The sequence below is a fragment of the Triticum aestivum genome, chromosome 2D (genome assembly GCF_018294505.1).
Source record: "Triticum aestivum cultivar Chinese Spring chromosome 2D, IWGSC CS RefSeq v2.1, whole genome shotgun sequence".
Lineage (NCBI taxonomy): Eukaryota > Viridiplantae > Streptophyta > Magnoliopsida > Poales > Poaceae > Triticum > Triticum aestivum.
In genome coordinates, this window is record NC_057799.1 from 33181266 (window position 1) to 33207734 (window position 26469).

The window sequence follows — 26469 nt, forward strand, 5'->3', positions numbered from 1 at the left end:
CTTGACGCAGTGATACTTCTCGCCATCATTATTCATTCCTCGGTCCCGTGTTGTCACAACCGGAATACCGACAAGTGAACCGTGATGTGTGAAATCAATACTCTGAGCAACCCCGTTGCTTGGTAGTTAATGGACAACGATCTCATTCTTAGTGTGTTGGTTATTCAATCATCATCCTGAGATTGATCGTGTTACCTAGTCCATTTTTCCTGGTGCACTCTTGGGTCAACGAGTTAGGATTGTATCAAATCCTTGCTTATTTGATCATATCGACTTGCCTGAAAAGCAAGATTGTTCTCAAGCTTAGTGAAATATCGGTGGTTCGTGATTTTCCGAATATCTTCTCGGAAGTGTTACTAGGTTATCCCCTGACTGTTATGTTGAGCTCGTGATCAAGTTGGTTTTCTTATAAACCACCCCTTCTCCAAGAATCTGTGGTGGATACCCCTGAGCTAGTTGGTTAAGACAAACAACAACTTGGAGAGTTGGAAGATAAAGCTTGTCTGACTTAATTCATGGTAAGGGATATCTTTTTGGTGTGTGTGTGTTGAAGAAAGATGATATCTCCATCGATTGGTCCTCGTGATCAGTTGTTGGATCTATTGCCTTGTCAAAACTTTGACTTGAGTATGGGCTATCGTCAAGTCAAATCAGAACCAACGATGTTCGTGATGTTGTCTTACTCGTGGTTGATCTCTCGAGCATACACCATTACATCTTTTGGTCTGACCAATGCTATCACCGTGTTCACATGATGGTGGAAGTCCAGTGATATGGAAATTCCGATGAGTGGCTATTGAGCCCATCAACAGCATCTTGTCTCCTCCTTAATTCATGTTGAACATCAAGCTAGTGTTGGAAACTTTTGTAAGCATTATCTTCATGTCCCGTTTATGAAATACATGTTTGGTGTAAGAAGTGACTTTCTCCAAGTTCACGTGCATTAGGTGCAAGTTGCCGCAGTCAATTTGAGAAAGTTAGTTTTGCTTCCTCTGGAATCGTCCCAAATCAGTCATGCATGTGCAAAGTATACCATGGTTTGGTAGATTAATTACCTCCACTCCACGTGTATTCCCTAGCACCCCAAGCCACTGATTGATTTGTTCGAGGAAAAGGAGTTAAGTGCTAATCCATGGTAATGCACAAGATTCCGTTATCCTCAATGATGGTTCCCAACCAGAACTCGGTAATGTTTTATTGCAAGACTACTCTGTGGCCATGCTTGTCTGGGACAGCGTGTTCACATGTTTGTAGCAGAACCAGCTCGTTTTGGAGCTTGCTACCAAAGTTCATCTCCCGAGAATCTCGCAACGCCATCTCGTCGGTTTGTGTTGCAAACTTTCCTTTTCCGGACATGCTGTCTGAAATATCCTGTTACCAACCAGATCTGAATCTCAGGCAGATATGATGGTTGGAACATCTCCCAATAGCTATAATATTGGTCTTCGTAACCCGGTAAGTGGATGTCGTGGCCAACACACCCAGCCGGAAGACCTATTATTGTAGTAACTTGATTGAGGAAGTTGGCCACCTCCCCATAAGGATTTCGTAGGATTTGCTCCCTAGTTGTTCCTTATGGATTTTTATATTTCCGAAGTCTGACCTTTTACTTGATGTTCTAGATATCAAACCATATCTATGAACGGGGTATGCTAGTGCATCAAGGAGAACATTAGAAGCGGAGTGCTAAATGTCTCTCGGTCGATCATCCAGATTTTCTTCTTTGGCATTGCTAAGCAAAAATCTGAGAAAGTGATGTCCTCCTTTACACCTGCATCCTCCATCACCGTTCATCATGGTAGTATGATGTGTTGCCAGGATCCTCAGCATGGATGTTGGTAAAACCTTGATGAACATGGAAATGCTCAAGTTCTTGAAAGCACGCTCAGTCACTAGGTTATATCCTTGGTATCAACTGGAATGTGCCTTCCATTTGCCGAGTTGTTCTATAACCATAGTTTCCTTTCCAAATTGAGTGTGCCATTCTTTTGAATTCTTTCAAACGATCATTTGTAAATTGCCTTACGCTGGTATAAAGAGTTTCAATGATCTTTGTATCAAAAGTAATTCATTCTGCCACTTAAGGGATATTTCTATGAGCCACCTTCCCTAAGGTGCCCCGTTATGGAATCATGGCAATTAACTCCTCGCTCCTTTGGAACCCATGCACCATATTATCTAAGCGTGGGATTGTTGCCCACCAAATCAAATCTCATCGTTTGTTCTTCCATCCCTCTCGATGTGTTTTGTGTCTCAACTCGAGATGTTTCAACATCTCATTCCGCGAGTTGATCTTGTATAGCTCGATCTTCGAGAAGATCAATCCTGTAGAGTTTCCCTCTCTTCCGTCATCATAGTTGGATGAAGCTCTCGAAAGAAAAGATGTCAAGATCAAGATGATGCAATGAATCAACATCTTCGAGAAGAACAACGGGATCGTGAAGATTATGTTACTTTGTGTTCCCCTTTCATCTTACTCTACGCTTGAATCTCGGGACGATATTTTTGTTTAGTGGGGGTGAGTTGTCACATCCCTAGTCTGGCATGCACTTAGGCTAGCTAGATATGGTTGCATCATGTCTAAATTTAGTGAAATTTGAAATGGGGATGAACAAACCCTAGCACCAAATGAACTCAACTAGGGTCAAATTCAAATGTTTTCAATGAACCCAAAATGCCTTCAACAATGTTTGATAATTTTGGCAAGGCTTTGAGTCCAAACCAAAAATAGTGAACATTTTTGTAGAATATTTTGCATCATTGGATTAAATCATAAAGTATTTGAATTTGGGCATTTAAATGCTATAATTATTATAAATGCTCAGATTATTCTGAAATGATTTGAGGGCTGTTGGAAATAATTCAAAAGGTGCCCACAAATATTTTCAGGAGTTTTGGAAGTGATTTAGTATTTTTACTAAATCAAAACATAATAGACAAAAATAGAAAAACAGAAACAAATGAGAGAGAGAGAGAAGTGCTTACCTGTGCAGCCCACCAGGAGCCAGCCCAGCCCAGCTGGCCGATGCCAGTCATCTCCCTCCTCTCGCCAGAAGGACGAAGGGCGTGTGTTCGCCGCACGCCGACACGCGCCCGCGCCACCTCCTGCTTCCCGCCGCTTCCCCGACGCGGCTGTGAACGCCACGCACCTCCCCTCGACCCCCTCGCTCCTCTCCCTCACTCTCTGCTCTCTCCCTCGCCCTCTGCTCCCTCTCCCGAGCACACCCGAGCGGAGCTCGTCGTCGCCGACGCAAATTACCGCGGCCACTGTCCATCCCGTGCCTCCCCGATGGGTCCAGAGGAACCGCCAGCGCCTTCTGCTTCGTCTACACCAACCCATTCAACCGCGGGAGCCCTGTAGCGTCTTCCCCGAGCTCATCCCCAACATTCGGCCGCCGGCAACCCCACCGTCGATTCGACGCCGTCCGTGCCTCCCCGAGCTCGCCGAGAAGCTCTTCGTGACCGCGGTGAGCCCCCGGTCATTTCCCCCCTAACCCAGCCCCTGTTTGGTTGCCGTAGCACCGTTCCGCACGAGCACCGAACCATGCCGCCGCCCGAGCTTCTCGCCGCCATGGCCACAGTCGTCGTAGCTCCCAACCGAGCACACCCACGTGCTCACCGCGCCGCGTAGGTGCCGTAGGAGCTAAGCACGCCACTCCACGGCCACCGCAGCCCCGTTCCCGAGTGCGCCCGAGCTCCGACCGCCGCGGTCGAGCTCCTCGCCATCGCCTCCGGCCACCCCAGGCCCGACTGGCGCCACCGCCCGACGCGCGCTGGTCTGGGCTCTCGAACGAGCCCAGCCACGCTGCGAACGGGGCACCACAGCCCGCGCCCGAGTGCCCCGCCGCCTCTGCTGCCGCCGGCGGCTAAACGCCAGCCTAACCACTAATTAGCACTAAGCTAATGAACCCTGGGTCACTGACATATGGGCCCCACGCCCTAACTAACTCTAGTTAAGTTTCAGTTTAGATCAGTTAAACCAGTTTAACCCCTGTGTCACTGACGTGTGGACCCCACACGTCAGGTTTGACCCTGGTCAGCGCTGTTGACCTGCTGACGTCACACTAACGTCAGGCTGACGCAAAAAATCATTTTCTGGATTAAAAACAATTCAGAAATTCCAGAAAATGCCCTAAACTTCTAAAATTCATAGAAATTCAACCGTAACTCCAAATGAAATAATTTATATATGAAAAATGATCAGAAAAATCCAATCTTTCCATCTGTACCATTTTCATGCATGTTTGAGCAAGTTAACTTCACTGTTTAGGATGAAACATGATTAGGACAAATTTGAAAATAGACTTGGAGTTGGAATTTGATCTAGCTTTGAATTCCACCTCAATCAAATGACTTTCTGTTGCATTAGCCCAGAACACATCATATTGCCATGCCATGATCATGCATCATATTGTGCATTGCATTGATTGTGTTCTTCCTTGTTTGCCGGTATTTGTCCCCTCTCGGTAGACGATGTTCCGGCGTTGTGATCGTTGACACTAATGAAGACTCAATGCTATCTTCAGAAGTGCCAGGCAAGCAAAAACCCCCTTGTTCATTCCGATACAATCCCACTCTCTTGCTCCTGCTCTCTTTTACTGCATTAGGACAACAACGATTCATCTGTTACTTGCTGCGGTAGCTGAACCCCTTTATCCTCTGCATGACCTGTCATTGCCACAGTAAATAGATGAAACCCACTAGCATGAGTAGGAGTTGTTTGAGCCCTGATGTGCCTACTCATTCATGCTTGTTTGTCATGCCTGCTATTGCTTAGAGTTGTGTCAGTTCTGATTCATCGGGAATGAATTGGAAAGTTGTGAACATGTCCTACTGTGTGAGAGCTAAGTGTGTGAACACGATTTGGTAAAGGTAGCGGTGAGAGGCCATGTAGGAGTACATGGTGGGTTGTCTCATTGAAACCTTCCTCAGGAACTGAGTTCTGTGTTTGTGATCCATGAACAGTTACTACCACACATTGGGCTCCGGGCGCTCCAAGCTCTCTCGACTTATTAATCAACCTGATCTCTGTCCAGGAGTTGCAACTAGTTTCTGGTGTTTGTAGGTAGTGTTAGTAGTCTACCAAGTGGCACCCGGTACAGGTGGGCTTGGGACAGACTAGGCACACGTGGCCTGGTGTACCGAGTGGCACCCGGATGGTGGGCTCGGGAACCCTGCACACATCGTTTGGGGCCGTGAGCGACACCCCGGCCGGATCTCCTTGCGGATGGAACCCGAATAGGCGATAAACCTGGATGAGAGACTTGTGTGGTTAGTCAGGTCGTGGCCGACTCCCTCGCCAGGCTTCCGCTTGAAGGTTGCCGAGGTACACGACGTGTACATGGTGGTAAGTGGCGAGAGCGTGTGTGACGAAGTACACCCCTGCAGGGTTAATATGATCTATTCGAATAGCCGTGTCCGCGGTAAAGGACTTCTGGGTTGCCTGTACAGTTCATAGACAAGTGAAAGTGGATACTCTAAAATGCGCAAGATAAGCGTGAGTGCTATGGATGGCGTTCTCGTAGGGAGACGGGAGCAGATCCATAGTGGTGTATTGATATGGTGAATATGTGGACTCGTGTGCGCCACCTCAAAAGAGTTACTTGCAGTCATAGTTCAGGATAGCCACCGAGTCAAAGCTGGCTTGCTGCAGTTAAACTCCACCACCCCCTTTGTTGATACCGATGCATATGTAGCTAGTTCTGATGTAAGTCTTGCTGGGTACATTTGTACTCACGTTTGCCTATTTTATGTTTTGCAGAGAGACGTCAGTCTCGCTAGTAGTTCCGTGTGGACTTCGACGTTTAGCTTGATACCTCAGCTACGATCTTGTGCCCTCGGCAGGATCTGGTAGATAGTCAGGCTTCTCAGCCTTTTTCATTTATAGATGTCTGTACTCAGACATGTTAAGCTTCCGCATGTGCTTTGGCTTGTATGCTCTGAATGTTGGGTCATGAGACCCATGTTTGTAATATCTGGCTCTTCGGGGCCTAATGAATAAATACTCTGAGTCGTAGAGTCTTGTTGTGATGCCATGTTGTATTTGCACATATCGAGCATATTGTGTGTATGATTGAAATGCTTGGTATGTGTGGGATCCGACAATCTAGTTGTCTATCCTTAGCAGCCTCTCTTATGGGGAAATGTAGTCTAGTGCCTCCTTGAGCCATAGTAGTCCGCTAAAGCCCGGTTCACCGGAGTACTGCTAGCCCAGCACTACTGCTCTGGACACTTGACTGGCCGGCATGTGTTTCATATCGTTCCTGTGTCTGTCCCTTCGGGGAAATGTAACGCGGTGACATCCGGAGTCCTGCCTAGCCTGCTACAGCCCGGGTTCCCGGAGTCCTGTTAGCCCAGTGCTACAGCCCGGATTCGCAAGCTGCTGACCGACACGTTCGATGTTGATTCATGTATGCATGTCCCCATACGTTAGTGCCGCTTTGGGTTCACGACTAGCCATGTCGGCCCGGGTTCTCTGTCATATGGATGCTAGCGACATTGTCATATACGCGAGCCAAAAGGCGCAAACGGTCCCGGGCCATGGTAAGGCGACACCCGTGGGAGTACCGTGCGTGAGGCCGCAAAGTGATATGAGGTGTTACAGGCTAGATCGGTGTGACTTGGAATCGGGGTCCCGACAGCTTTGGTATCAGAGCCTGACTGCCTGTAGGATTACCAAGCCAAACTGGTCGAAGTTGAGTCTAGAAATGCTTTAGTTATGTAAGGGAATTGATTGTGGAAGGGAACGTAAGGCTCTTTTTATTCCTTTACCTTATGCCCTCTAATCTGAGTCATTCTCTTCTCTTCTATGGGGATTAAGAACTACGCTTCTCATCTTTCTATCAGGATCACGTGTTACTAATCCGTAGAATCTTAGGATTGATGGATTCAAGTCTTAGTTCAGTTCCTAGTATTTTCCTGTGTTAGCAGTTGGTCTCGGAACCCTGCTATTGTGATGTTAAGTGGCTATGCCACAATTTTGCAGGATGTCTCAAATCTTTTTGAGCATTTACAGCCGTTATGCTGTCCGAGTCATCCCGGGTCTCTAAATAGTCTGATGCATTTGCAAATCCCTTATTCCCGTTCTCGAGGTTCCTTTGGGCCAGATTAACCACACTAATCATTGAGTTGAGGTACTCTGTTGCCTTGACATATATGTTGGAGTTATTATTATGACCCTAGGTGTCATAGAGGACCACCCAGTAATCTAGCAATGGTTTCAATAGTGTCGGTGGGAAACGACACCTATGGGATCACAAGAATCCCTACTACGGTTGCCGGGGCGCAGGGTTGCAAGAAGAGCAGGATTAGTAATCAGCACTAGGATCGTTTACCAAGGTTCGGGCCGCGAGGATGCGTAAAACCCTAGTCCTGCTTTGGTGGATGTATTGAGTGTTCTTGAGCCTCCCAACTAGCTACGGTGGTTCGGTCGTTTCAAAGAGCCGAATCCTTCTCTAGTACGCCATGGGCCTCCTTTTATAGTCGAAAGGGGCTGCCACAGTGGCACACAGGAGGTGGAAAGGCGTACAATGCTATGAGCTTATCGCTTGTATTACAAGACAAGACACATTTAATGCATCGCTTAGGTGTCCCCTTGCTTTATTGGGGACGGGACCGAGGCCCGTCCCGTCCGTCGCCGCTCCTCCTTGCTTCGACACGCGCCCTGGTCAACGATGCATGCGGCACCATGTACGCAGGCAGGCAGCTGAGGTGGCGCGGTGGCAAAGTCTTGACGAAGATCTGCATGCCGCCACGCAGGCACTTGTTGAGTTGGCCTGGGAGCTGCATGTTGCCACGTAGGTGCCTGCCTAGCTGGTTGGGCTGGCAGCTGCATGCGAACGGCGGTGGAGACTTGGCTGGTGCGGGCATGGAGGTGGCCCTGCTGGCGACGGGCCTTGCCGGGTGGCCCGGCAAGGGCCTCGCCGTGGCGTGCTATTGTCCCCGGCAAGGATCTTGCCGGGTGTCTTGTGGCTCCCCTCGGCAAGGATCTTGCTGAGGATCGTTGTCTTTTAATCCTCATGTGATCTTGAATATTCCTTGTCTTCACAAAGATCTGCATGCCACCATGGAGGTGCCTCCCGAGCCCTGGCCCAACGTGGTTGATGGTGTTGGAGACCGTGGGCTCAAGGGTGGTGCACTCCGCTGGTGTTGGACGGGCCGCCCCGAGAAGGGCCTTGCCGGGGCCGCGGAGGCTGCCCCGGCAAGGGTCTTGCCGGGGGAACCTGCTTCGTCTCTCTGCTCTTTTGTGGTCTCGGCCTTGGCGTTGCTCTGGCTGTCTTGGGCTTCTTTTTTTACCTCGGTTCACCTCCCCTGTTCTGCTTGGTGCGGCCGTAAGCGCGGCTCCGACTGTCCGTGCACGGGTAAAGGGGTACAAAGGTGCGCCCCTTCTATTGTACACCGACAGGAGCCCCCGGGCCTGGGCCACACATAAGCGCGACACGTTGTTGGGCCAGGCCCAAAACGGTGCGCGGGCAGAAGGGGCAGTTTCTATCACGGTAATCTTCCGTCAGCTGCACTTCCCCACGACCCGTGTTGAATGCGCGACGTGGAGGGGTGCGCGTGACGTGGGCGCCATGCGTGGGGCGGTTCGTGCATGCATGCGTCACATGATGGTAAAGAGGCGGCTGTCGCCTTCCTCGTAAAAAGAGCGAGGCGTGGAGGCGCGACTCATTTACTGGATGGACTCGGGTCGTAGTCTTTAAGGCGCCCGCGCCCCCTTGATCACGGGGCGGGGAACGGTCGCCTCACCCGTCCTGTCGACCCTGCACGCTCGCCACGCGTCCTTCATGCAGGTGGCGAGTTGTGGAGGCGGGAAACCGGGCCGTCACTGGTTGGGGCAGCGGGTCGGTCCTGATTCCCTGCACCCCCGATGGCTGGATTGGCTAAGCGGGGTGGCCGAGCGCCGACGCTGCCCCTTTATAAGGAGAGGGAAAGGGGGGGAATGGCACTCCGCACTCTTCTATCTTCTATCTCCTTTTGCTTCTGCTTCTTCCTCTCATCTGCCATGGAGAAGGGGAACCCGGGTCCCTCGACAGTGGTGGCGAGGGTCGCCGCTCGACACCGCATCCCTCCTCCTCCTGAGCCCGCGGTGTCGGAGCCGGCCGCGAGGGGAAGGGCAAGGGGGCGAGGCTGTGGGCGAGGTCGTGGCAGAGGTCATGGTGCCCGAGGAAGAGGATGACGGGGCGGCGCGCCGGCCTTGCCCCCACCAATGATGCCATTCCCGATGGAGGGCCACGTTGGATACCAGCCTCGCGAATTCTTTATCAGGCTGCGCCGGCCTCCGCGTCGCCATCTTCGTCTTCCCACCCCATTTGCTCGGGAGATGGAGCGTGACCCGCCCCAGACCCTCAGACTGCACATGAGGGGCTGTGGGAATGGAGGCACGCGGGTCGACATCGACTACCCGGCCCCTCGGGTCATGTACCTCCACCGTGGATGGAAGACGTTCGCTCGCATCCACAGCCTGACGGCGGGGATCGTCCTCTACTTCAAATTAATGGAGGACGGCCTGCTCTCCGTCAAGGTCTTCGGGGATCTTGGAACTCGCCTGAAGTGCTGCGTGGAGAGCTCCTCTGACAGAGATTCCGATGATGGAAGCTCTTCCTCGAGCGAAAGTGACGAGGAGGATAGCGGAGCAGATGACGGGGACGAGTCCGACTAGGCGTCGGACGCCCCGCGCCTGGGCGGGTGGGGCAGCAGCAGCATCTGCACCTGGCCGCTCCTCCGGCGCAGTTTTTTCGGGGGAGGGGCCAGCTCCTTGAACTTCTTGGGGCCGTCTCCTTGGGCGGCTGGCGTCGGGGGGCTGCGGAAGAGGAAGAGGACAGGCGGCAAGGCCGTCAACTCGGAGTACGCGGACACCGACGCCTTCGTCGCGTGTTCGGCGACCTGCCGCCTCGTCTTCCAGCTCCTTTTCCCAGCACCGTCATCACCGGCCCATCCGTGGGCGGCCACCGATGTGTTCTCTTGGTGCTTTCTGCTGCTCGTAGTTCGCCTAGGCGCCCCTTTTTCCCTTCCGCCTCCTTGACCTGCCTCCTGAGGAGAGGGACAAGAAAGGGATCACGGGCATCTCATCTCTTTTTTTAATCTGTAAGCCTTCGGGCCTTGTTAAATTTAAAGCTTGTAATCCCCCTTGTTCATGTTTTTCTTTCCGTACGAACTGCACCTGTATGGGACGTTTTTAATGAAAATGGTGCTTGCTGGGTTCTTCGTGCGTGAGCGAGGCCCATGCCAAGGATGAATCCTTATTATTTTCATAATAAACGTTATCACCCAGCAACAGACCTTGCCGTTTCTCTTCTTCGGCCGACCGTTCTCGCGCTTTTGGCGGAGGCAGGGGCGAAGTAGAGTTAGGCTCCTCATTCATTTCTTTGCCACTGCAACTACTACCAAATTCCGACCCAGGAAGTAACTCTCGGGTACAGGGAAAAAGGGAGTACGGTGGTTTTAAGACATAAACGAGGCTTCACATGTCCCAGTTCCATACGGAAACGTACAGCAGGGGGACGGAAAACTTATCTGAATCCGCAGCCCCCGGCAACCTTGGATCACCGTGGTTGGATCCTTACATCTTCAGCCCCCGGCAGCCTTGCCTTGCCGGGGTCGGAGCATCAGTTCATTCTCCTTTTCCCAAGTGGCTCAGCAGAAGTGCCCTGGAAACCAAAGAAAACAGAAAAGACGCACACCTGACCTCTAGGCTAGGGGTTAGTCGCCGCTAAGCACTATCAACCCTAACCGAGGAAGAGACTCAACCTAGCATGCATGCTATAACTTAGGGCGCCAGCACTTCGTTTATTTATGCTCAAGGTCTGCGCCTGGCTTTGTACGGAGGGTTACATGCCTTGCCGGCAAAGCTTTTACAAAAGGTGGCTTGCCGGGGGGCTCGGCAAGCCGCGCCTTATGGGTGAAACTTGCGAAGGTGCTCGATGTTCCAGGAATTACTCACTGGGACAACATCTTTGGTCTCCAGGCGGACTGCACCGGTCCTGGTGACTCGTATTACCAGAGAAGGGCCTTCCCACTTTGGCGACAACTTGTTGGTATTCTTGGCCGACTGAACGCGCCGAAGAACAAGGTCGCCTTCCTCAAAGCTTCGGGCATGAACCTTGCGGCTATGGTAGCGGCGCAAGGCTTGCTGGTAGCGTGCTGCTCTCACAGCCGCCCGAAGACAATCTTCCTCAAGGAGCATTGCGTCATCTTGCCGCAACTGCTCTTGCTCAAGCTCATCATAAGCGAGCACTCAAGGTGACCCGTATATGAGTTCCGTGGGGAGAACTGCCTCTGCCCCATATACTAGGGCAAATGGTGTCTGACCGGTGGCTCGATTTGGCGTTGTCCTGATTGACCAAAGAACCGCCGGCAACTCATCAATCCAGCGCCTTCCGCTCTTGTGCAGCCTGTCAAAGGTCTTCGTTCTCAGGCCTCGCAACACTTCAGCATTCGCCCTCTCCGCTTGGCCGTTGCTCCGGGGGTGTGCCACAGAAGCAAAACAGACCTTGCTGCCGAGGTCTTGAACGTACTGCATGAAGGTGTGGCTCGTGAACTGCGTGTCGTTGTCGGTGATAATTCTGCTTGGCACACCAAAGCGGCAGACCAGTCCCTTGAAGAAGTTGACGACTGACTGTGCTGTCACCTTTCTCACTGCTTCCACTTCCAGCCACTTTGTGAACTTGTCGATTGCAACATACAAGTACTCAAAGCCCCCGACAGCATGGGGGAAGGGGCCCAGTATATCGAGCCCCCAGACCGAGAATGGCCAGGAGAGAGGGACTGTTTGAAGGGCTTGAGCTGGTTGATGAAGCTTCTTTGAATGGAACTGACATGCTTCACACTTGGTTACTAGTGTCGTCGCATCCTGGAGGGCGGTGGGCCAGAAGAAACCTTGCCGGGCCCTTGGCCCTATGTGGGAGCGACATATGCCTCCATGTATCTCCGCCGACAGCTCCAGTCCTTCCTCCCAGGGGATGCAGTTCAATTTCACACCGTTCGGCCTCCTCCTGTACAGGACGTCATCGACGAACTGGTATAGGGCAGACCGACGGGCTACTTTTTCCGCTTCTTCCTGCTCCTCAGGAAGCTCCCCTGTTTGGAGGAATCGGACGGTATGCTACGCCCATGCTGGAGCCTGGGGCTCGACGGCAAGGACCAAAGGCATCTCTTCTGCCATGGGAGCGGCTGTCTCCACGGCCAGGGCTTGACACCCTGCCGGAGCCAGTTGCTCTTGGGCAGGCTCAGTGTGCACGGCAACATCCTTGCCGGTAGTCCCAGGGGGCTCGGCGGGAAAGTACTTGCCGGTACCTGATTTCCTCCGCTTGTTCTGCCCTATTGATGGCTTGACGGATGGCTGAGTTAACCGGAGCAAAAAGGTACCTGGTTCCACAGGTAGCTTGAATGCGGCACGCTTCAACAGGTAATCGGCGATGTCATTCTCCGCTCGGGGAACGTGCTCCGCTTGGATACCGTCAAAGCGCTCCTCTAGCTTCCTCACTTCAACTACGTAGGCCTCCATCAACGGGCTCTGGTAATCCTTGTTGACTTGCCTGACGACAAGCTGCAAGTCACCCCTGACGATGAGCTTCTTAACCCCGAGATCTGCCCCGATTCCGAGACCGGCAAGCAGCCCCTCGTACTCAGCAGTGTTGTTTGTGGACATCTCCCTGGGAAAGTGCATCTGGATCACATACTTGAGGTGCTCTCCGGTGGTTGCAGCGAGAAAGCCCATCAAAGTACATGATCCAGTCGCGGTCTGCTTCCTTGCCGGGGAGAACGGTCTCTTGGATTTCTTCGTCGGGCGTTGAGGTCCATTCTGCAATGAACTACGCCAAGACTCTGCTCTGGATTGTCGAGGTACTTTCAAACTTCAACCCAAAACTTGACAACTCCAGGGCCCATTCCACAATCCTTCCGGTCGCATCTGGGTTATGCAGTATCCGTTGCAATGGGAGGCGGGTGACGACAGTGATCTCATGGGCTTGGAAGTAATGACGCAGCTTCCTCGAGGCCATAAGGAGGCCGAAGAGCAATTTCTTCACACCGGAGTACCTCGACCTAGCCCCCTGCAAGAGGGAGCTGACAAAGTAAACCGGGTGCTGCATCATCTTCTTCTTCTGCACCACCTCACTTGACTACACGGGCACTGCCTTGGTGGCATCAGACTCTGCCGGGGGCCTTGCCTTGCCGGCACCAGGCACTGCAGGGGGGAACTTTGGCTTGCCATCCACTGGTTCTGCCGTCGCCACTGCCTCCTCGTCGACCTCCCTCTGTGCCACCAGTGTTGGAAATATGCCCTAGAGGCAATAATAAAATGGTTATTATTGTATTTCCTTGTTCATGATAATTGTCTGTTGTTCATGCTATAATTGTATTAACTGGAAACCGTAATACATGTGTGAATACATAGACCACAACATGTCCCTAGTAAGCCTCTAGTTGACTAGCTCGCTGATCAATAGATGCTTATGGTTTCCTGACCATGGACATTGGATGTCATTGATAACGGGATCACATCATTAGGAGAATGATGTGTGGACAAGACCCAATCCTAAGAATAGCACAAGATCGTGTAGTTCGTTGCTAGAGCTTTTCTAATGTCAAGTATCATTTCCATAGACCATGAGATTGTGCAACTCCCAGATATCGTAGGAATGCTTTGGGTGTACCAAACGTCACAACGTATTAGTGTACCAAACGTTTGCTAGAGCTTTTCTAATGTCAAGTATCATTTCCTGACCAAAGTGTCTGTTGGGTTGGCACGAATCGAGACTGGGATTTGTCACTCCGTATGACGGAGAGGTATCTCTGGGCCCACTCGGTAATGCATCATCATAATGAGCTCAATGTGTCTAAGGAGTTAGCCACGGGATCATGCGTTACGGTACGAGTAAAGTGACTTGCCGGTAACGAGATTGAACAAGGTATTGGGATACCGACGATCGAATCTCGGGCAAGTAACGTACCGATTGACAAAGGGAATTATATACGGGATTGATTGGATCCTCGACATCATGGTTCATCCGATGAGATCATCGTGGAACATGTGGGAGCCAACATGGGTATCCAGATCCTGCTGTTGGTTATTGACCGGAGAGTCGTCTCGGTCATGTCTGCATGTCTCCCGAACCCGTAGGGTCTACACACTTAAGGTTCGGTGACGCTAGAGTTGTAGAGATATTAGTATGCTATTAACCGAAAGTTGTTCGGAGTCCCGGATGAGATCCCGGACGTCACGAGGAGTTCCGGAATAGTCCGGAGGTAAAGATTTATATATCAGAAGTCCTATTTTGGCCACCGGAAAATGTTCGGGATTTTTCGGTATTGTACCGGGAAGGTTCTAGAAGGTTCTGAAGTGGGGCCCACCTGTATGGGAGGACCCACATGAACGTGGGTAGTGGGGGCAAGGCCCCACACCCCTGGTCATGGCGCACCAAGATCCCACCTTAGAAGGAAGAAGATCATATCCCGAAGGGATAAGATCAAGATCCCTAAAAAAGGGGGATAACAATCGGTGGGGAAGGGAAATGATGGGATTTCTTTCCCCCACCTTTGCCAACGCCCCAATTTACTTGGAGGGCAAGAAACCAGCCCCCTCCACCCCTATATATAGTGGGGAGGCGCACGGGAGCAGCACCCCAAGCCCATGGCGCCTCCCTCTCCCTCCCGTGACACCTCTCCCTCTTGCTGAGCTTGGCGAAGCCCTGCCGAGATCCCCGCTGCTTCCACCACCACGCCATCGTTCTACTGGATATCCATCAACCTCTCCCTCCCCTGCTGGATCAAGAAGGAGGAGATGTCTTCCCAACCGTACATGTGTTGAACGCGGAGGTGCCGTCCGTTCGGCGCTCGGTCATCGGTGATTTGGATCACGACGAGTACGACTCCATCAACCCCGTTCACTTGAACGCTTCTGCTCGCGATCTACAAGGGTATGTAGATGCACTCTTTTCCCTCTCATTGCTAGAAGACTCCATAGATTGTTCTTGGTGATACGTAGAAATATTTTGAATTATTGCTACGTTCCCCAACAGTGGCATCATGAGCCAGGTTTATGCGTAGATTCTATGCACGAGTAGAACACAAAGCAGTTGTGGGCGACGATTTGTTCAATTTGCTTACCGTTACTAGTCTTATCTTGATTCGGCGGCATTGTGGGATGAAGCGGCCCGGACCGACCTTACACGTACTCTTACGTGAGACAGGTTCCAGCGACTGACATGCACTTGATGCATAAGGTGGCTAGCGGGTGTCTGTCTCTCCCACTTTAGTCGGATCGGATTCGATGAAAAGGGTCCTTATGAAGGTTAAATAGCAATTGGCATATCACCGTTGTGGCTTTTGCGTAGGTAAGAAACGTTCTTGCTAGAAACCCATAGCAGCCACGTAAAACATGCAACAACAATTAGAGGACGTCTAACTTGTTTTTGCAGGGTATGCTATGTGATGTGATATGGCCAAAAGGATGTGAATATGTGATGTATGAGATTGATCATGTTCTTGTAATAGGAATCACGACTTGCATGTCGATGAGTATGACAACCGGCAGGAGCCATAGGAGTTGTCTTAATTTATTGTATGACCTGCGTGTCAATGAAAACGCCATGTAATTACTTTACTTTATTGCTAACCGTTAGCCATAGTAGTAGAAGTAATAGTTGGCGAGACAACTTCATGAAGACACGATGATGGAGATCATGATGATGGAGATCATGGTGTCATGCCGGTGACGAAGGTGATCATGCCGCGCCTCGAAGATGGAGATCAAAAGGCGCAAGATGATATTGGCCATATCATGTCACTTTATGATTTGCATGTGATGTTTGTCATGTTTACATCTTATTTGCTTAGAACGACGGTAGCATAAATAAGATGATCCCTCACTAAAATTTCAAGAGATGTGTTCCCCCTAACTGTGCACCGTTGCGAAGGTTCGTTGTTTCGAAGCACCACGTGATGATCGGGTGTGATAGATTCTAACGTTCGCATACAACGGGTGTTGACGAGCCTAGCATGTACAGACATGGCCTCGGAACACAAGCAAAACACTTAGGTTGACTTGACGAGCCTAGCATGTACAGACATGGCCTCGGAACACAAGAGACCGAAAGGTCGAACATGAGTCGTATAGTAGATACGATCAACATGGAGATGTTCACCGATGATGACTAGTCCGTCTCACGTGATGATCGGACACGGCCTAGTCGATTCGGATCATGTATCACTTAGATGACTAGAGGGATGTCTATCTAAGTGGGAGTTCATTAAATAATCAGATGAACTTAATTATCATGAACATAGTCAAAAGGTCTTTGCAAATAATGTCGTAGCTTACGCTTTAGTTCTACTAAGATATGTTCCTAGAGAAAATTTAGTTGAAAGTTGATAGTAGCAATTATGCGGACTGGGTCCGTAAACTGAGGATTGTCCTCATTGCTGCACAGAAGGCTTATGTCCTTAATGCACCGCTCGGTGTGCTGAACCTCGAGCGTCGTCTGTAGATGTTACGAAACATCTGACATACACGTTTTGATGACTACGTGATAGTTCAGTGTGTGATGCTAACGGTTTAAAATTGTGGCACCAAAGACGGTTTTGAAACGTCGCAGAACATATGAGATGTTCCAAAGACTGAAATTGGGATTTCAGACTAATGCCCACGTCAAGAGGTATGAGACCTCTGACAAGTTTCTTAAGCCTGCAAACTAAGGGAGAAAAGCTCAATCGTTGAGCATGTGCTCAGATTGTCTGAGTACTACAATCACTTGAATCGAGTGGGAGTTAATCTTCCAGATGAGATAGTGATGGTTCTCCATAGTCACTGCCACCAAGCTATTAGAGCTTCGTGATGAACTATAACATATCAGGGATAGACATGATGATCCTTGAGCAACTCGCGATGTTTGACACCGCGAAAGTAGAAATCAAGAAGGAGCATCAATTGTTGATGGTTAGTAAAACCACTAGTTTCTAGAAGGGCAAGGGCAAGAAGGGATACTTCATGAAACGGCAAATCAGTTGCTGCTCTAGTGAAGAAACCCAAGGTTGAACCCAAACCCGAGACTAAGTGCTTCTGAAATGAGGGACGGTCACTGAAGAACTACCCTAGATACTTCGTAGATGAGAAGGCTGGCAAGGTCGACAGAAGTATATTGGATATACATTATATTAATGTGTACTTTACTAGTACTCCTAGTAGCACCAGGGTATTAGATACCGGTTCGGTTGCTAAGTGTTAGTAACTCGAAATAAAAGCTGCGGAATAAACGGAGACTAGCTAAAGGTGAGATGACGATATGTGTTGGAAGTGTTTCCAAGGTTGATGTGATCAAGCATCGCATGCTCCCTCTACCATCGAGATTGGGGTTAAACCTGAATAATTATTATTTGGTGTTTGCGTTGAGCATAGACATGATTGGATTATGTTTATCGCAATACGGTTATTCATTAAAGGAGAATAATGGTTACTCTGTCTATTTGAATAATACCTTCAATGGTCTTGCACCTAAAATGAATGGTTTATTGAATCTCGATCGTAGTGATACACATGTTCATGCCAAAAGATATAAGATAGTAATGATAGTACCACATACTTGTGGCACTGCCACTTGAGTCATATTGGTATAAAACGCATGAAGAAGCTCCATGTTGATGGATCTTTGGACTCACTCGTTTTTGAAAAGATTGAGACATGCGAACCATGTCTATTAGTATATATGCATGAAGAAAGTCCATACAGATGGATCATTTGGACTCACTTGATTTTGAATCACTTGAGACATGCAAATCATACCACATGGGCAAGATGACTGAAAGGCCTCGTTTTCAGTAAGATGGAACAAGAGAGCAACTTGTTGGAAGTAATACATTTGATGTGTGCAGTCCAATGAGTGCTGAGGCACGCAGTGGATATCGTTATGTTCTTACTTCACAGATGATTTGAGTAGATGCTGAGAATATTTACTTGATGAAACACAAGTCTGAATTATTGAAAGGTTCAAGTAATTTCAGAGTGAAGTTGAAGATCGTCGTGACAAGAGGATAAAATGTCTGTGATATGATCATAGAGATGAATATCTGAGTTACGAGTTTGGCACACAATTAAGAAATTGTGGAAATTGTTTCACGACTAATACCGCCTGGAACACCATATTGTGATGGTGTGTCCGAACATCATAACTGCACCCTATTGGATATGGTGCATACCATGATGTCTCTTATCGAATTACAACTATCGTTTATGGGTTAGGCATTAGAGACAACCGCATTCACTTTAAATAGGGCACCACGCAATTCCGTTGAGACGACACCGTATGAACTATGGTTTAGAGAAACCTAAGCTGTCGTTTCTTAAAAGTTTGGGGCTGCGACGCTTATGTGAAAAAGTTTCAGGCTGATAAGCTCGAACCCAAAGCGGATAAATGCATCTTCATAGAATACCCAAAACAGTTGGGTATACCTCCTATTTCAGATCTGGAAGCAAAAGTGATTGTTTCTAGAAACGGGTCCTTTCTCGAGGAAAAGTTTCTCTCGAAAGAATTGAGTGGGAGGATGGTGGAGACTTGATGAGGTCATTGAACCGTCACTTCAACTAATGTGTAGCAGGGCACAGGAAGTTGTTCCTGTGGCACCTACACCAATTGAAGTGGAAGCTTATGATAGTGATCATGAAACTTCAGATCAAGTCACTACCAAACCTCATAGGACGACAAGGATGCGTACTACTTCAGAGTGGTACGTAATCCTGTCTTGGAAGTCATGTTGCTAGACAACAATGAACCTACGAGCTATGGAGAAGCGATGGTGGGCCCGGATTCCGACGAATGGCTCGAGGCCATAAAATCCGAGAGGATCCATGTATGAAAACAAAGTATAGACTTTGAAAGAACTACTTGATGGTCGTAAGGCTGTTGGGTACAGATGGATTTTAAAGGGAAGACAGACAATGATGGTAAGTGTCACCATTAAGAAAGCTCGACTTGTCGTTAAGATGTTTTCCGGCAAGTTCAAGGAGTTGACTGCGATGAGACTTTCTCACTCGTAGCGATGCTAAGAGTCTGTTAGAATTATATTAGCAGTTACTGCATTATTTATGAAATCTTGCAGATAGGATGTCAAAACATTGTTTCCTCGACGATTTTCTTGAGGAAAGGTTGTATGTGATACAACCAGAAGGTTTTGTCAATCCTGAAAGATGCTAACAAGTATGCAAAGCTCCAGCAATCCTTCTAAGGATTGGAGTAAGCATCTCGGAGTTGGAATGAACGCTTTGATGAGATGATCAAAGATTTTGGGTTTATACAAAGTTCATGAGAAACTTGTATTTCCAAAGAAGTGAGTGGGAGCACTATAGAATTTTTGATGAGTATATGTTGTTAACATATTGTTGATCAGAAATGATGTAGATTTCTGGAAAGCATCCAGGGTTATTTGAAAAGTGTTTTTAATGGAAAACCTGGATTAAGCTACTTGAACATTGAGCATCAAGATCTATAAGGATAGATCAAAAACGCTTAATAGTACTTTCAAATGAATACATACCGTGACAAGATTTTGAAGGAGTTCAAAATAGATCAGCAAAGAAGGAGTTCTTGGCTGTGTTACAAGGTGTGAGTATTGAGTAAGACTCAAGACCTGACCACGGCAGAAGAAAGAGAAAGGACGAAGGTCGTCCCCTATGCTTTAGACGTAGGCTCTACAATATGCTATGCTGTGTACCGCACCTGAAGTGTGCCTTGCCATGAGTTAGTCAAGGGGTACAATAGTGATCCAGGAAGGGATCACATGACAGCGGTCGAACTTATCCTTAGTATCTAGTGGACTAAGGAATTTTCTCGATTATGGAGGTGGAAAGGGGGTTCGTCGTAAAGGGTTACGTCGATGCAAACTTTGACACTAATCCGGATGACTCTGAGTAGTGAACCGGATTCGTATAGTAGAGCAGTTATTTGGAATAGCTCCAAGTAGCGCGTGGTAGCTGCATCTACAAGATGACATAGAGATTTGTAAAGCACACACGGATCTGAATGTTGCAGACCCGTTGACTAAAACCTCTCTCGTAAGCATAACATGATCAAACCCTAGAACTCATTGAGTGTTAATCACATGGTGATGTGAACTAGATTATTGACTCTAGTAAACTCTTGGGTATTAGTCACATGGCGATGTGAACTTTGAGTGTTAATCACATGGTGATGTGAACTAGATTATTGACTCTAGTGCAAGTGGGAGACTGTTGGAAATATGCCCTAGAGGCAATAATAAAATGGTTATTATTGTATTTCCTTGTTCATGATAATTGTCTGTTGTTCATGCTATAATTGTATTAACTGGAAACCGTAATACATGTGTGAATACATAGACCACAACATGTCCCTAGTAAGCCTCTAGTTGACTAGCTCGTTGATCAATAGATGGTTATGGTTTCCTGACCATGGACATTGGATGTCATTGATAACGGGATCACATCATTAGGAGAATGATGTGATGGACAAGACCCAATCCTAAGCATAGCACAAGATCGTGTAGTTCGTTTGCTAGAGCTTTTCTAATGTCAAGTATCATTTCCTTAGACCATGAGATTGTGCAACTCCCGGATACCGTAGGAATGCTTTGGGTGTACCAAACGTCACAACGTAACTGGGTGGCTATAAAGGTGCACTACAGGTATCTCTGAAAGTGTCTGTTGGGTTGGCACGAATCGAGACTGGGATTTGTCACTCCGTATGACGGAGAGGTATCTCTGGGCCCACTCGGTAATGCATCATCATAATGAGCTCAATGTGACTAAGGAGTTAGCCACGGGATCATGCGTTACGGTACGAGTAAAGTGACTTGCTGGTAACGAGATTGAACAAGGTATTGGGATACCGACGATCGAATCTCGGGCAAGTAACGTACCGATTGACAAAGGGAATTGTATACGGGAGTGATTGAATCCTCGACATCGTGGTTCATCCGATGAGATCATCGTGGAACATGTGGGAGCTAACATGGGTATCCAGATCCCGCTGTTGGTTATTGACCGGAGAGTCGTCTCGGTCATGTCTGCATGTCTCCCGAACCCGTAGGGTCTACACACTTAAGGTTCGGTGACGCTAGAGTTGTAGAGATATTAGTATGCTGTTAACCAAAAGTTGTTCGGAGTCCCGGATGAGATCCCGGATGTCACGAGGAGTTCCGGAATGGTCCGGAGGTAAAGATTTATATATGGGAAGTCCTATTTTGGCCACCGGAAAATGTTCGGGATTTTTCGGTATTGTACCGGGAAGGTTCTATAAGGTTCCGAAGTGGCGCCCACCTGTATGGGGGGACCCACATGAATGTGGGTAGTGGGGGCAAGGCCCCACACCCCTGGTCAAGGCGCACCAAGATCCCACCTTAGAAGGAATAAGATCATATCCCGAAGGGATAAGATCAAGATCCCTAAAAAAGGGGGATAACAATCGGTGGGGAAGGGAAATGATGGGATTTCTTTCCCCCACCTTTGCCAACGCCTCAATGGACTTGGAGGGCAAGAAACCAGCCCCCTCCACCCCTATATATAGTGGGGAGGCGCATGGGAGCAGCACCCCAAGCCCCTGGCGCCTCCCTCTCCCTCCCATGACACCTCTCCCTCTCGCTGAGGTTGGCGAAGCCCTGCCGAGATCCCCGCTGCTTCCACCACCACGCCGTCGTGCTGCTGGATCTCCATCAACCTCTCCCTCCCCTTGCTGGATCAAGAAGGAGGAGACGTCTTCCCAACCGTACGTGAGTTGAACGCGGAGGTGCCGTCCGTTCGGCGCTCGGTCATCGGTGATTTGGATCACGACGAGTACCACTCATTCAACCCTGTTCACTTGAACGCTTCCGCTCGCGATCTACAAGGGTATGTAGATGCACTCTTTTCCCTCTCGTTGCTAGAAGACTCCATAGATTGTTCTTGGTGATACGTAGAATTTTTTTGAATTATTTCTACGTTCCCCAACAACCAGTGCGGCGCTGACCACTTGATTCGTCGCCGCCAGATACAGCAGCAACGACTCTTGTGGTTTAGGCGCAACCAGTATTGGCGTGGAGGAAAGGTATTTCTTCAGATCCTGCAATGCCGCCTCGGCTTCTAGGGTCCACTCCATCGGGCCTGCCTTCTTCAAGATTTTGAAAAAGGGAAGGGCATGCTCGGCGGACTTGGAGATGAATCGGCTCATGGCGGCGACGCAGCCGGTGAGCCGACGCACATCTTTGATCCGCTTGGGCGCCTCAATCTGCTCAATAGCTTTGATTTTGTCTGGGTTTGCCTCGATCCCGCTGTGACACAAATAATCAGAGAAGCTTGCCGGATGGAACGCCGAAGACACACTTCTCAGAGTTCAGCTTAAGGTTGATCTTGCTCAGGTTGGCAAATGTCTCTTCCAGATCTTGCACAAGAGTTGCGCCATCCTAGGTTTTGACCACTATGTCATCCGTGTATGCTTCCATATTTCTATGGAGCTGGGGTTCAAAACCAATTTGGACTGCTCTTACAAACGTTGAGCCAGCACTCTTCAACCCGAAAGGCATCCGTAAAAAGCAATACGTACCACATGGGGTGATGAATGCTGTCTTCTGTTCATCCTCTCTTGTCATGAAGATTTGGTGGTAGCCCGAGTAGGCGTCGAGGAATGACAACAGATCACACCCGGGCGTGGAGTCAACAATCTGGTCGACGCGCGGCAATGGGAAGGCGTCCTTAGGACAAGCCTTATTGATATCTGTGTAGTCAATAGACAACCTCTACTTCCCATTTGCCTTGCGCACCACTAACGGATTGGCCAACCACGTCGGGTGGAGCACTCCTCTCACCAAACCTGCCGCTTCCAACTTCCTGATCTCCTCTGTGATGAACTCCTGCCTCTCCAGAGCCTACTTTCTGACCTTCTGCCTGACGGGCCGCGCATGAGGGCAGACAGCTAGGTGGTGCTCAATCACCTCCCTGGGAACACCGGGGATGTCGGATGCTTGCCACGCAAACACCTCGACATTCGCCCGCAGGAAGGTGACAAGCACGCCTTCCTATTTGTTGTCGATGGTGGAGCCTATGGTGAAGGCCCCTCCCGTGCCATCCTCCCTGACGGACACCTTCTTGGTCTGCGGTGGCTCGGCTCTGGATTTCTTGCTCTTGCCGGTAGAGCTCTCTGGCACGTCCTCGACGGTAGCGCAACACTCCGAGGAGGTGCGCTTGCCGGAGTGGGTGCGAGAGGTCTTGCCGGGCTTCTTCTTCCCTCCCGGGCCTTCAGCGGCAGGAGCAAGTTCCTTGATGGCAGCAGCTGCAACTGCATCCCGGTAGAGTTGGTCGGCGCAAATCAATGCGTCCTTCTTGTCGGAGGGGACGGAGATGATGGTCAACGGTCCGGGCATCTTTAGCATGTTGTAGGCATAGTGTGATGCCGCCATGAACTTGGCTAGTGCCGGGCGGCCGAGGATCCCGTTGTAGGGCAAGGGGATCTTGGTCACGTCGAAGATGATCCTCTGCGTCCTGTAGTTCAACTCTCCTCCAAACGTCACGGGCAGTGTGACCATCCCCTTCGGCTGGCTCCTCCCCGGATTGACCCCTTGAAACGTGCCCATTTCCTCGAGGTCTCCATCAGGAATTTGCAGCCTTTTGATCACGATGGGCGAGATCAAGTTGAGGCCGGCCCCGCCGTCGACCAACATCTTGTTCACCTTGAGGTTGCGTATCGTTGGTGAGACCAACAATGGCAAACACCCGACCGCGGTTGTGCGGTCAGGGTGGTCCTCGGCGTCAAAGATGAGGGGCGTGCTGGACCACTTCAGTGGCTTCTGAGCGTCGAACGATGGCTTCGCTGCTGTAATCTCACGCGCCCACTGCTTGAGCTGGCGGTGAGAAGTATGCAGCGAGGCGCCACCATCAATGCACATGGCCTCCGTAGCCTTCTGGATCTCTTGCTCACCGGACTCGTGGTCCTCGTCGTGATCATCATCTTCTTGTTTCTTGTCAGGGCCCCGGGCAGGCCTCTCTTGCTGGTTGTCCCTGCCGGGGCGGCTTCCTTGGACGCCACGCTTCTTGCCGGATCCCTCGGCACCATCCTGACCTTTCTCCTTGTCCTGCCTTTCATACTCGGCCTTTTGCTTTTCAGCAAGCAGCTCGACTTGCCGGCAGTTCTGGAGGTCGTGGCCCTTGGTGGTGGATCTTGCAGTATTGCTTGCCGGAGCGCCCTGGCTTGTCGGCAGCTACTAAGGCTCGGCAGGCGGTGCACCCGGCAATCTCCTTGTCGGGGCCGTCTGCCTTGACCTTTTTGGCAGCGCCAGTGTCATCAGATCCTTCAACGACAAGTACGGCCTTGCCCTTGCGTTTCCTGTTGTGGCGCCGGCCCTTCTTCGTCGGGGCGGCGGCGTCTTCGTCGGTACAGTCGGTTTCTGTGCCGGCGTCTTCGCCGGGGTACTTCCTTCCCTCTTCAGCCCGGGCGCATCTATCGGCCAGAACGTAGAGTTCGGCCACGTCCTTAACCTTGGTCATCGCCAAGCTCTTCGCGCATCTTGCGGTTGCGCACATTCTGATGGAACGCGCAGATCACAGCGGCGGGATGAACGTCGGGGATGTTGTACTGCACCCGGCTGAACCTCTGGATGTACTTGCGTAGGGTTTCTCCTTCCTTCTGGGGAATGATATGCAGATCACTGGCCTGGCCATGAGCTTGGTGGCCTCCTGTGAAGGCCCCAACTAACTCATGGCACAGATTCGACCAAGAAGAAATGTAATCCGCCGGCAAGTGCATCAACCAAGACATAACATTGGGCTTCAGTGCCAGCGGGAAATAATTGGCAAGCACCTTGTCGTCGCGAGCTCCGGCAGCCTGCACCGCGATGGTGTAGATGCTGAGGAACTTGGACGGATGGGTCTTTCCTGTGTACTTCTCGCCGACGTCGGGCTTGAACGTGCAGTGGGACGACCACTGGAACTGCCGCAGCTCGCGGTTAAAGGCCGGGCAGCCCACCTCGTAAGGTAGGCCACCGGAGCCCCCCGGTGCTGGGTGGTCCATAGCGGGTCCCGGCCGCTTGTCTGACTGGTGGCGTGTATCATGCCGGCGCTCAATAGTGGTTCGAGCATCTTCGTGAGCTCGTTCTCGAAGAACTTGGCGCTGGTCGCGGTGGGTCCGCGGGTTGGATGACGCTATAGAGATGTTATCACAAGCGTCGTCACGACGGGCCGACGCCCGCGGCGGCTGGCGGGGAGGAGGAGAGTGCACCGTGACCGCAGCACTGGTATGTGGTGGCTTGGTGGAGCGCCGGCCCGAGAGTCCCGCCGGTCGTGGATCGTCTTTGTTGGCGACGGCGACGAGGCTCCGGATGGTGGCCCTCCACTCGTCGAGCTTCTCCGCAGCAGGAGGGAAGTCGAGGAGCAGCTGTGCGCGCGCCAAAGCTTCTGCTGGCATGGGTGGCGGCGACAGCTGTGTGGACTGTGGCGCGCTTCGACTTCTAACCACGTTAGAAGGATCTCCATCACGACCCAGCGGCTGCGCGCCATTTTCACGAGCACTTCGGCGGGCATGCTGAACTCCTTCATCCCGCGGACGACGCACAAGGCTCTTCCCACGACGGTGCCCAGGGTCACCGACGTGGTGACGCTGCTCGTCTCGCACACCATGGGAAGAGCGCGCAGTGGTTGCCCGCGGGTGGCACAACGACACTTCTGGAGGGCCCTGCGCCGCCCGCGGGGGCCCCAGCCCCATGTTTAGACTTAGTGACGTGCGGCCCGTCGCCTGGCGCACGAACGGCGCCGCTCGCCAGGCTCTGAGTGCCAGGGCGATGCTGGTGCTTGCGGGCCGCGGCTCGGGTTCTGTCCGCGACCGGGACGCTGCTCGCCCGTCTTGGCACGGGCCGTTCGGCCCCCGACGAGCCGATCGTCGTGGCTGTCTTCTTCTTGGGAGCCATGGCGATGAAGAAATGCTAGGCTAACTACTAGACCAGATTCTCACAATTGCTCACCCCCTACCTAGCGCGCCAAAGATGTCGGTGGGAAACAACACCTATGGGACCACATGGATCCCTACTACGGTTGCCGGGGCACAGGGTTGCAAGAAGAGCAGGATTAGTAATCAGCACAAGGATCGTTTACCCAGGTTCGGGCCGCGAGGATGCGTAAAACCCTAGTCCTACTTTGGTGGATGTATTGAGTGTTCTTGAGCCTCCCAACTAGCAACCGTGGCTCGGTCGTTTCAAAGAGCCGAATCCTTCTCCAGTACGCCAGGGGCTGCCACAGTGGCACACAGGAGGTGGAAAGGTGTACAGTGCTACGAGCTTATCGCTCGTATTACAGGACAAGACGCATTTAATGCATCGCTTAGGTGTCCCCTTGCTTTATTGGGGATGGGAACGAGGCCCGTCCCGTCCGTCGCCGCTCCTCCTTGCTTCGACACGCCCCCTGGTCAGCGATGCATGCGGCGCCATGTAGGCAGGCAGGCAGTTGAGGTGGCGTGGTGGCAAAGTCTTCATGAAGATCTACAT